Below are 10,833 nucleotides of genomic sequence, written 5' to 3'. Positions count from 1 at the left end.
GTCAGTTGATCTTCTTGATCTACCCCTTGCCAATAAATGCCTTTAAATGTTTTTATAATATATTATTGACTTTGGTCCTTATAAAGGGGCTGATCCTTAGCTAGCCGCTCTCCTAACTTTCAACTATATATGGAAGGGTTAGTTTCCATACGGATCATGTTGGTTGGGTTTGGGCCGGAGAATGAGGTACATCTCAATCCAAGTATTACCTTCCAACAGTGTTAGAGTCGCCCAAAGGCCCAGTCATTTGGTTGGATGATATAAACAAAGTGCGCAGTAAAGGGAACCGGGCTAAGGGGGACAGATAGAATATGTCGACTTTGACATCCTCAACACCTAGCATTAAAGGATCTATACCAAAAAATTAATTGCACATGTGGACAATCCTCCATTCTCTGTCGAGGAGAACCAAAAATGATCAAGCCGCATTGAAAGCCAAACTTCGAAACACCACGTCGCATTAAATTCCAGGGCAAAATAGCTGCACGTGGGACGGCCAAACCCTGACAACGGGAACAGAAATTGTCCGACCCCCTGAAACCTCATATAAAAGCTTCGCAGGTATAAGGAACTCTCTTGACTCTATACTCTAAACATGCGAGACAAACTTTGGCATAGGAAGTTCTCCTACCACCCCGAGCCCACCTTCTTCCTTGTTCACAGGTGAAGATCTCAGCCCGAGTTGTTAGAATCTTGTTCAAGCGTGCAAAAGACTACGTAAGTTAACAATATATATTATATACATGTATGCAGAACGATCAAATTACGTCCTAGCACTCCAACTTCGTTTCCTGCATTTTCGTACGTCTTTTCTCTTTGTTGTATTCAATTTAATTATTTTGCCACAACTACTTGTAAATATGTATTTACTAAACTAAATCTAATATCTCCGGCCTACAAGCTGTTCCGAAGAGCTCTTGTTACTACAACATGCAATCTTGTAATATGCGCGCTCGTAGCTGTGCAAACATATATACCCCAGCTGCGAACCAGTACCGGGCGCAAGCCTTAAATATCATGTGTGCAAACAAAAAAATTGAAATTGATGCATAAGCCCAACCCCAAACAATAAATTCGGTAAAATCAACAAAAGTTCTTCGATCGAGGAAGAAAAAATATAATTAAAATCTTTATATATATATATATATATATATATATATCCCGCTCTTCGATCGTTATCTTGCGTACAAATATATAATATAATACTAAATCAAATCTTAATTAAACCTCAGGCAATAAAGCTGATGATGATCTAATTTTGACCTGCTTAGCGAGTACAAGATAGTAGCACTAGACGTCAATATCCTAATGATCTCGTGCTGATCTGTGTTGCCATAAAATTTTTTGTGATCTCTCCCGTCTCGACACACTAGCATTGAATCTCGGAAGAGGGGGGAGCTGAGAGAGATTCAAAATATTACCTTGATCAATTACTTCACTTGAATTCTTGCACGAAAACTTACTCTTCCATAGTTTGAACCCAATATTGTTATTGCCTTTCTTAATTTGAGGAGGCGGCGGCTTATAACCGGTTTCCACGCTTTTGGTGCACTCCTTGTAAGCCACAAGAAAAGGATCTTCCTGCAACTCGTGTCCCAGCTTTATTGAAGTGCTCCTGCGCGGAGGCTGTAGTAGTGGGCAAGGAGGAAGAGGAATCTTCATGTCATGATCAGCCGAAACCCTTGCGCTATCCCATGAAGTAGGAGAAATCGATGACTGCGACGATGTTAGTTTAAGGGCGTGTAGTCTTATATCGAAAGGCCGGCAGTCATGGTGGTGGGTGACTTTGCAGACCCCGGGCGTGTCCTCCCATGAGAAGGGTATGCTTCCTTGTGAATAAACCTTTCTGTGACTCATTTTTTAAATTAATTAGAAAAGATCCGATCAGTTTGCTCAAACTTTCGAGAGAGGGAACGCTATATATAATTGTGATTTTCATGTACTTGGCACTCTCTAACGGCAGAGATACCTAATTAAAAGGGTAATTGAGCAAGTAAAACGTGAAGAGGACGCTGGTTTTGCTACAGATCAACAAGTTCAAGAAAGGCGGCGATGATGAAAACGTAGAAAAAAAAAAAGAAAGAGTTTTTGAGGGTCTGACGCCCCATAATTTAGCCAAGGATTTAAGGGCGCGTGTAAATAAAAAGAAGTTGACGGACATGGACAGATCAGGCTGAGAAATTCTAAGGATACATTAGTGGGTGGGTATGGTGGATCACGAGGATATTGCATTTTAATTCTAACTAATATAATTTGAATTAAAACGTTCCAAGTGATATATACATACATATGTATATATATAGTGGCACAATATCAAATGGGTAATGCTACTCAGCTTTGTCATTTTGTTCCCTCAAAGTTACATGCAACTAGTGTAATTGTATTTTTTTAAAATATATTTTTTAAACATCTTTAAATATTTAAAAAAATAAAAAAATATATATAAATTCAGTAATAATCATTTTCTTAACTATTAAAAAACATCATAGAAATAAAATAAAATAAAGGAACAGTCAAAACTAGAGAACAAAATGATGGGTCATTGAGCAGTTCTCATATCAAATATGCCTTTTAAGGTCAATCGTAACACAGAAACAAAGAAAGACAAATATATCTTTTCCTTTGATGTACGGATGCATTTCCTTCCAACACATTTGCATGTGTTGTACATACGTACAGTGACCCCTGAATTAAGATCATCATGATGATCATGACTACTAGTCGATCGACAGCTTATATACATACATTTATATATATTGAGTGTAGATGACAGGCAATAATATTATTAAGCGCCAAATTCGTGCATGAACTCAATTGTTTGGTAATCAATGACAACTTAATGCATGCACCCTAGCAAGTAATTCGCAAGGAATTACCGAATTAAGTATTCCAAACAGAGACAGTTCAAAACTTTTAACGCGTGGAGCTACTTGCTATTACGTACGACGTTGATCGATCCTTCTTTTTTACGTAATAGGTAAACAGGAAAAACATAGAAAGCAACGTAATTACAAAATGGTCATTAATGAAGATATTAATGAAGAAAACCATGATAATTAATCTCATGTATTCTTCCAAAGCTTACTGTAAAAGATTGACATGCACAATATTTTCGTCCAGCGAATTGTGATTGGGAAAGGAGACTGCAACAGATCACCTAGCTAGCTGTTGGAAAAGGAGACCGTTTGTTGGCTTAATGTTTACAACTTTAAAAACAATATCTTTTATTTTTTGGAGTCAATTGTAAGAAAGGTTCGTGATAAGCTTGTATAGTCAAGGAAACTGATTATTCTTATCATTATATGGGTAGCGTAGTGCTGCAGTCCAATTTTTCTTTTTCTTTTTCGTTTCGTGTTTTGGATGTAACCGATAGGAATAGGTGTACTCGTGGCACTGGGCAAGGACGCTGGACAAATCACAAAATGTTTTATGTCGAAAGGGAGCCGATGCTCAAGTCTCCTGGGCTCTTCTTGGCTGGTAATCATGTATCATGGATTGTCGAACAGTTTTTCAAAAATACGTGCAAATCATTTAGGCCCAAATATTCATTTGGGTCTGTCGTGGCATTCTCGAGAAGGACCGGAGCCATGGGCCGTCTGACCCATAAGTTATCAACAATTGAGGGGACTGTAATGTTATTTCGTTTAAAAGCCTTTTCATCGCTGTATAAAACCCTCGTTTGGGATTAGGGTTCCCGTAGACCGGGAACTGATAGAGCTATTATCTACAGCAGCTGCGTCCTTTCTTCTCTTCTTCTTCCCTGATTTTCTGGTTTTTTTGCTTGTTTCAAAATTCGATTTTATTCTTATGATAATTTGTTGCGTTGCCTTTTTTTGGTATTTGTGTTGTTAGTGTTTGATTTTTGACATTACAAGGCTATGATGACAAACAACGTTTCTCGATTCTGATTTATGCTGTTTGATAATGTACCAAAAAGCGACCATACAACACTTGTGTTGTTCTCTGATGACTGCGTTTGTGCGTGTCTGAGCCTTATCAGTCCTCATTCGTTGTGTTTTTTATTGTTTACCCAAATTTAAGTTGTTTTGTTTGAGGAGGGTATGTTCTTGCCTTACAACGGTTTGGAAAGTCGAGTGCGATCAAATATCGGCGCAAGTAATGTTGCTACAGCCAGTCTTTGTCGACTGCTGTTGTGAAATCAAGGGGTTGTGTACAGGCTTGTGAACATACATTTCCCCCTTATCCAAACGAGCCCTTAGGATAAAGCATGATTCGACCCCTATTTTTGGTGGGGATGGCAAGGTGATTAGTATAAGTAAACATGGTTGCAAATTGAACAACTAAAGCAATGGCATTTGTAGAGTGTTTTTTTTTCCTTTTGCAATGAACCATATTTTAGTTGATAGGTAGATTGAAAGGTGTAGGATTCTAATAATTTGGAGGGGGAGGAGTAGGGGTGCTACCAGCATGGTACAGGGCGAGGTGGATCCACCCCTGCACCCTGCCCTACTCCCGATCTGGGGGGTTGGCATTGTGGTTGAAACTGCACCCCATCCCACCCCCGTAAAATTTATTTTAGATTGTCTTGACCTCTTATATAAAGGTAGATCTAAGAGATCAAGACAATCTATCAACTTGAATTTAATTTTAAGTTTTTAATAAATTGTATACATGTATATATAATATATTTATATAAATATTAAAAATATAATTTGTTATATTAAATAGGGGAGGGGTGCCTGCCACCCCGAGGGAGGAGTGGGATCAATGAGATTGGAGAGATATGTGGGCATTGGATCCTCTATCCTCTATTCCTTGGGTTGAGCTTCTGAGTCGTGGAGTGGCACAACAAAACAAACAAACAAAAAATTAAGGGAAAAATATTATAGATTATCTATTATATTTTACTTAAGAATTTCTTATCTAATGTCACAATGAATTGATGAAAAAATAGATAATAAAAGTAGAAAAAAAAAAAAAAAAAAGATAATAAAAGTAGAAATGCATGACTCATGAGGGTAGTAGAAGGGCCCTCCCTCTTCTGGTAGAAAACGTTTTGATCACAGGGATTTAGGTTTTGGAGGTTTCTTGCCTGAAGGGGAAGTGGGAGAGACAGAGACTACTATTGATGGGTTGATTTGTATTCCACTACCACTACTTGAAAACCATCTAATTTCCCTCGTCTCTTCGCCACATGCACAACTTAAGAATAACAAAACATGGATTAACCTTTTGTTAGCTGCTTACACTAATTATTATGCACACGAACATTTTTTGCGATTGGAGAGATGAGTCCCTACTAATTAATAACTTCTCTCCAAAAGGAAGATGTTAATATTATTCTGCATTTTTGTTTATTTACTGTTCTTGAGCAGAGTGACATTTTAAATAGTTTTATACATCTAAAAATTTAATGGACAACCATTTAAACTATGCTACAACAAAAATGTCATTGAAAGTAATTAAATTTAAGATGAATAATAACATTTTTCTAAATAGAAATAGTTGAATAACCAAATACATTCTTTGTGATTTTAAATTGCTTTCTTAAAAATACGCTATATTGTTTACTAAAACTAACCATGATTAACTATATTTTGTAACTTTTTTTTTTTTGCATCCCAATACTTAAAATTTAGTGAGTTTTTGCTTTATGGTAAAATAAAATAACGTTATTTTATAATTTTTTTTAATATTAGTTTTGCTTTGAGATTTGAAAAAGTTGAATTATTTATTATATTTTATATGTAAATTTAAAAAAATTGAAATGATTATATAAAATAGTTTAATTTTATGTAATCAAACCAGTCATAAATTTCAAAGATTTTTTATTTATTTTTATTTAAATGGAGAGATTCCCCATCCTTCAAGTTGGCAAACATGTAGTTCATTCATGAAATCAAAGTACAATTAGAATGATATTCTCTAATGCACAAGCCATCACCTCACGAGGGATTATCCTTCTCAATGTGCACAAAGGGAATGAGAGATTTCTCCAACCTTAATTCATGATAACATAATCAGGGAAATTCCCTCTCTCACTAATTCCTCACAAGGAGAAAATGAACATTGAAAATACAACTTTATATATGAAAGCTCGATTTTTTTTTTTTTTTTTTGCATCTCCCAAATTATCATTTATCTTTTAAATTGCTCCAAACTATCAAATGCAACAATTTAAATCCTCACACTAACTCAAGTCAGGGTCTTCACCTGCGAACACAAGGGAGAAAATGGACTCGGGGTGGTCTAGAGAACCTCTGATGCTTAAGTTAGTATTTTCGTGTGTACAATAAGGGCTGGAGCATAAACGAAATCAAAGAGAGTTTCTCGTACCTAGAGTCTGGCCTTTATACGTGATCTCTGGGGAACATTACGTACCCCATGTTAGGGGATTCACATCATTAATGCAATGTGGTCTTTAATGCGAGGGTGGCGCCACTAATGCGGCATGGCTCCCCAAGTGAAGCTTTTTACTGTGGATGATTGAAGCTACTGCTTTTCATGTTCGACGTCAGGGGATGAAGGGTTGTCCATGCTCCCCATTCTATTGTCGGTGCAAATCCTTCAATGATGGACGTCACTGGGGGGGTGTCAAGGTCGACGTGTCTTGTCTGTCTCCATCAGTGTGGTTTCCCACGCGATGCGGCTGTCCAAGGTTGACAAATTGCGTAGGCCAAATTCCTTTTGCAACCCTAAGCCCATAGAAGGATGAGGCCTGGACTGGAACGGGCCTCAATATTTTGCACTAGCACAACTTGTAGGTTCAAGGGAAAATTCTCCCTTCCAGTTACCCCACAAATTCCTATTGAACAGGATCAGTAGGAATTTCTTCATTCGTGAGATATCTTGATGGTGCGCCTCTGAAAGGCCATGTTGGTTTGTAATGCGCCCAAATCTGACAGTTTCTCTCTCGTGTTGCTTCGAGCAGTGCGCATGGGGGATATGTGTTCACCCATTTTCCCCCTGCAGCATGTGCTCTCTTGCTACCAAGGGAACTTTAAAGGTTGTGAACATCTATTTAACCCCAAGTCTTTTTTTTTTTTTGGCTTTGAGTCCCTCTGTCTTCAGTTTCTTCCCCCTCCATTGAATCTCATTTTCTTACTCTTCTGCCCCTCTTCTCATTGTTTCATATTTCGTATTCATTCTCTATCCAATCATAGCACTCAAGAATGCTGCTCACACCACTCTAAGGGGTTCCAAGAGGCCCTGGTAGTTTTGCCTGAGGTTAAGGTCTTGGAGGTGGTAGAGGAGGTAAGGCTCTGATGGCCTTTCCTAAGGCCGAAATCTCTTTGACCTCCGCTACTGCCACCGCGGCCTCTGCCATAGTCTCAAGTTAGACTGAGGTCGAGGGGCATGGTAGGGGAGCTCCTGAGGAGCCGATAGTGGAAAGAGAAGCTGAGGTCGACATTGTTTTCTCATAAACTGAGGTGGGGGCTGATCTTAGGGTTGGTGTTGGGAAGATGATTAATGAGGTTCATGATGCTAGAGAGAGTGAGGTTCCACAAGTCAAGCCCATGTTTGAGAGAGCCCGTGCTGAGTCCATTCGGGGGATGGCAAGCACACTTAATGCATTTCTTCCCAAGATAAGTCCTTAGGTGCCCTTTTATTTCTTCCATTGCCTCTTGTTGTTGTTGATTTGACTCTTGTGTTTTTTTTTTCTTTCAAGGGAGTAGAATAGTTGGTGGCCTTCATTGTTGATGGTTAGAAGGCTTTAGAGGAGGAGAGTCGGGTCCTCCACTCTCTTCCCAAACTGCTTTCGGCATCCAATCATTTTCCATGACCAAGGCAAGTCCCTCTTTGAGTTGTTTAAATGCAAGAAGGACAAGCTGGAGTCTAAGGCCCAGTTCTTGATTGAGGTTGAGGCCAAGATAGTTAGGGCTCACGCCGCAGTGTAGGCGAGAGGAAGTTACGTGTGGAGGAGTTGGGAACAGGCTAGGTAGGATAGAGTGTCTAGTGTGTTCTTGCAACTTGGTTATTTAAGATTTGAAGTCAGATTTGTCCTAGGTTCGAGACCTAGTTCCCCATTTGTATGATTGGCCGGGGTTGGTCAAGATAGTTCGTGAATAGGCTTGGTCCTTTAGCCATATCGAAAGCTTGGAGAGATGTGGCTATCCTGGAACATGATGTCGCTAGGGGCAAGGATATAAAGTTTAATCATCTTGCATCAAGGGCTTTGTTGGGGAGTGTAACAGTGTTGAAAGAACCTTAGATCAATCGATATGAACAACCGAGCCCTAGATGCAAGATGATTAAACTTTGTTAGGGAGGTTGATTAGTTTGTAAGACTAGACTCACCTTATAGACTCTGCGCTATAAAAGCATTACGTTAGACTGGACTTGCTCGGTAAACTTGTAAAAGCATTGGCAATGGCATTGACAAGTCCAAATTTTGACTAAAGTTAGAGATTTTAGCTAAAGTCTAAACCAATAGAGATAGTGACTCACATTGAACTAGTCATCCTAAAGTCAAAATAATAATATAATATTATATACTTAAATAATAATTTTTAATTTTTTTTAATATTTTATAAATACACTCCATATATTAATTAATATTTTGCAAATACACTCTATATATTAAAAATAATTTTCCTATTGGTTGATAAACATCTGACAGGCTATGTGAAAGGAAATCTATAATAACGAAAATTCATCATAACTTTTGAAATCTATAATAACATTTCCTTTTGGTTTTTATAATAACATTTCCTTCATGGAAATCTATAATAACTTTTCCTATACGTTGATAACCAAAAGTATTGGCCTATAATAACATAACATTGTCCTAAAATTCCTTATCAGCATTAGAATGTTATAACATCAATCTATAATACAAATGCCAGAGCCGCAGCCTACAATCCATTGTATTTTAGTATCGCCCAACATGTTTCCACCACATTTCCAACTCATAAATCAACAATTCAAACACCTTACGGTATCTAAAACCAATACAAACCAATCATCACATTTCAGTATCAAACCAGTTGATAAACCAAGAAGTTTCTACTCAACATTTCCACCTACATGTCTAACTCATAAACTAGCAGTAGATTCACATTTCACACTCAAACCAGTACAAACCAGTTCATAAATCATCAACTTCAGTAGTAGTACATTTCAATATCAACATTTTAGTAATAGTATCAACATTTCAGTAATAGCAGTACAAAACATACAAATAAACCAGCAACTCTAGGTACTGGCATTACCAAAAAAAGGCTATTTCAAACAAAACTTAGAGGATTTCAACTTGAGGATGCAATGCCTAAAAGGTTTTCCTAACCTTCTTCATTAATATCCTTCACTTGGTTGTGAATGTACAGAACAAAGCAAAAATGAAGTAGCTGTAGCTTGTAGCTCTGTTCTTTAAGGCTTCATCAACAACTCGGATGCCATCTTTAAGGCTTCTATTATGTCTGTATTGGCTTACAACTTGCAATGTTTTTTGACAATCTAGTTTTGTGTTAGTTTTAATTGACTAGTTTTTCTCTTTTAAGTGGGGATTCATTTTTCTCCATTTCGGATCAGTAATGCAAACTATGGGATTCTATACACCACCATTCCATATTAAATATGAGTATTATAGTTTTATGGGAGACTGTTGGAAGAAAGATGGAAAATGGTAGTTTGAAATCTTAATGTACTAGCAAATAGGTAATGGACAGAGTACTCCATAACCACTTTAATTTCTCATAGGACCATCTTATTAGCCACCAGCTTAGTTTATGCTTTAGCCTTTGAAACGTAGGGATAAAAACCATTTCTGGGAAAGCTAAATGTTGAGAACTAACAAACTAATTTTGAATGTTGAGAAGCTCGAAATGTAAATCATGAACAAGTGATATTATGCTAGTGAATATTATTAAAGTCAAATGAAGTATATATTTTGCAGTTTATCAAGAAAGGGAAAAGCATTTCTAACAATTTGACCTAAAATATCATTTCTTCAATCAAGATATTTTTTAACCTTTTTAAATCTGACCTAAAAAAATCATTTTTAACCCTCAAAATATGACCTAAAATACAATGACTAGCAACCACGATCAACACAAAAACAATAACGAATTCAAGAGCCCAAAATGATCGAATCAATTTAACTTCAAAATGAATAGAAATTAGTTTTTTTTTTTTTTTTATTACCCAGTGGGGAGGTTGTCGACATAGTTGATTAGCATCTTGAGCTTGCTAGGTTGAAGGGAATTGATACTTGTTTGAAGCGTGCTTAAAGAGACGATCAGAACTCTACGATCACTAGCTCACGAAATGTGAAGGTAGAGAGAGCTTTTTGGGTCACTGACTATCGATAAGCATAGAAGGAAGGGACCTAGAACTCGTCTGGCGGAAGGAAGAGATATGCGAGGGAAAGAAAGAGGGGCAATTGGACTAAAATGATTAAAATAATCCTTTGGTGTATAAACAGTAACTTGCCAATGTTGGCTAGTCCCCTTATTTTACTGTAGCTCATAGCTTGAACTTTGGGGCATTGGCTAGTCCAATGTAGATGTATTTGCTCATATAAAGCCAAATTTTAGACTCGCGAGCCAAATGCTAATGCTCTAAACTGGATGGTGGTTGAGCAGTACGTCAGACTGAATTCACCTCGTTGACCCTCGCAGGCGTGAGGAGGGTTGAGCAGTATGTTAGATTGGATTTGCCTTGTACTCTTGTAAACTGGATGAAGGTTAAGTAGTATGTCAGACTGGACTTGCCTTGTTAACTGTCGCAAGTGCAAGTGAGTCGAGTAGTACGTTAGACCGGACTTGCCCTGGAGACTTAGACGCTCAGCAAAGGTCGAGCAGTATGTTAGACTGGACCCGTCTCGTTAACCCTCACAGGAGTCAAGGGGTAGAGCAATACATTAGATTGGGT

At 37.7% G+C, this 10,833-nt stretch overlaps 1 non-coding gene across 1 annotated transcript; it reads left to right on the top strand.

Moving 5' to 3' along the window:
* Nucleotides 1–3,873: 3,873 nt before the first annotated feature.
* LOC122293985 lies at nucleotides 3,874–3,995 on the top strand. The gene has a single exon (XR_006237427.1). It is a non-coding gene; the product is annotated as a small nucleolar RNA snoR126 (small nucleolar RNA).
* Nucleotides 3,996–10,833: the final 6,838 nt, after the last annotated feature.

This window comes from Carya illinoinensis, chromosome 1 (assembly GCF_018687715.1).
Source record: "Carya illinoinensis cultivar Pawnee chromosome 1, C.illinoinensisPawnee_v1, whole genome shotgun sequence".
In the NCBI taxonomy this organism is placed as follows: Eukaryota; Viridiplantae; Streptophyta; class Magnoliopsida; order Fagales; family Juglandaceae; genus Carya; species Carya illinoinensis.
The sequence above is the reverse complement of the archived record's forward strand: the minus strand, read 5'-3'. Positions and strand labels throughout refer to the sequence as shown.